Consider the following 2,293-nt stretch of genomic DNA (forward strand, 5'->3'; position numbering starts at 1 on the left):
AGAGAGAGAGAGAGAGATACCCCATATGTGTATATATAGAGAGAGAGAGATCTACCCCATATATATATAGAGAGAGAGAGAGAGAGATACCCCATATATATATATAGAGAGAGAGAGAGAGATACCCCATATATATACATATATATAGAGAGAGAGATCTACCCCATATATATATATAGAGAGAGAGATCTACCCCATATATATATATAGAGAGAGAGAGATACCCATATATATATAGATAGATAGATAGATATATCCCCCATATAGAGATATAGATAGATATAAGGAGATATATATATATATATATATGGGGGTTTTTTGTGTTGTTGTCAGGACTGGTGGGGTGCCCCTAGTTTAGGACTGGTGGCCCCTTTGTTGTGGGGCTGGCACCTGCCCCTCTGGGCCAGGGGGGCCTTGGTCCAGAAGGGAGCAGAAAAGGAGGCCATGAGCCTCCAGGCACTTGAAGGAAAAGCTAGAGTCTTGGGGTCAAACCCTGTGTGGTGGGTTTGGACAAGGAAGTCTAGCTAGAATAAAAAGGGGTCAGGCCATTTTAGGAGAGACACCAACATATCCAATAGAATAGGCAGTTTCCTGCTCTCATAATAAATTTTAACAAGACATGGCAGGAAAGATTAGAGCAGGACAGAAGGATTCCAAGGGCACCCCACATAAGGTGTGGATGACTAGGAAGATGGCATTGGGGAGGGTGACCTGTTACAAGTACCCAGCTTGAGTAGTGATTAGAGAAATGCACAAAAGACAGGAGTCTCCTCTGGAGTTACTAAGTGGCTGAGGAAGATTCAGGGGAAGATGGCTCCTCCTTCTGATACTGGTAGCTCTCTCCGCTCCTGCTGCTAAGGGGTACTGCAAGTCCTACAGAGCTGGAGGGCATCTGGTTGCACTCCGTCTTCTGCTGTGCTCTCTCTGCCCAGCAAAGATGCTGTATACTTCTGAATAACCTCACTAATTCTTTTTCCTCACCTTAGCATAAAGAAACCTTCACAGTCCCAGAGAAAGGAGTCTTTGTCCTTTCCTGATAAATATCTTTTAAGTACTTTCCAAACATTAACTAATCTTAAAACAGCAAGGAATCCTTTCATTTCCTCTTTCTTATGTAAGAATGTGTGGGGGATGGAGGGCAAAAGACATTCAGTGCTGTCATTAAAAATATATTAATAGATCTGCCACTTATTAATTCTGTCACGTTAGTTGGATAGATGGAATATTTGGATATAAGACTTGAATGGAACATTAGTTATGACTTTTGTCTCTAAACGTCAATTCTTATATAAAAAAACCATGACATTTCTAAAAGCCTAGCATTTTGTGTATTATCGCCAAAGTTTCTCATCAAAAGCCTAATTCTGCAAGTCTTTGTTCACAAACATCTAAGCTAAGTCTCTCCTCCACTTTATAGGGTGGATCTTCTGTTGTTTTTCATGCTGCTGGGAATTTTTTTCTTGTGTAGGTATGGCTGGGTTCAGGCATAGGCAAGCTCCAGTTTTGTGTCCCATACAAAAGTATGCAAGTCCCATGCTAGTACTTACATGCTTTTGATTTAATCCTCACCTTTCTTTTTTATTTTATAAAAGTAAGTTTCTAGCCCATGGAATCAAAGAAAATGTGACAAAAAAAGTCACAAAAGTAAAATCAATGTAAAAAAAGTATGTCTGCTAGAAACAGTCTGGGACAATAGGTTTGAGAGATGCTAACTAGCCCCATGTCCAAACACTTGCAGCTCGGGACACTTCCTTACCAGTGCTACTTAGCAGAGGATTCAGTGGCAGAAAATGCAGTAGAGCAGACCCAAAGCTATCAAGCAAGCCCACTCTGACTCTGGAATAGGTACTGGGGATTCCATCTGCTGCTACCCATCTCCAAAGGGTGTTTCTCAAATGGGTGAGGGGCTCTGCTTCTATTCAAGGATGTAGAGAATCTTCTGTTGCTGTTTCTCCTTGGAGAGAGGATGGTCTCCTTCTTTTTCCACTGTATAGTAGGTGAAGGGTCACAGAGAAGGGGTGAGGTTTCTGGGGACCTGAGAGATGCATAGATCCCCACATCACTTTTAGGAATCCCAGGTAGTACTGTTGATTCAAGATCCTTAATTTAGTGTCTAGTCCATCAGGATCCGTAGGACTATGTTAGCTGTGTTCTCCATTGACCTTTTAGAGTTTGTATTATAACAGCATTACTACTTCTGTTTTCTAATGCTGGTAGAAACAATTCTGTTGTATTTCACTGAATTTATTCTACTGAATAAAACAACTTGAATATAATGGACGTTGCTTGTTTG

Source organism: Crocodylus porosus, unplaced genomic scaffold, assembly GCF_001723895.1.
Source record: "Crocodylus porosus isolate Cpor-Errol unplaced genomic scaffold, CroPor_comp1, whole genome shotgun sequence".
In the NCBI taxonomy this organism is placed as follows: Eukaryota; Metazoa; Chordata; order Crocodylia; family Crocodylidae; genus Crocodylus; species Crocodylus porosus.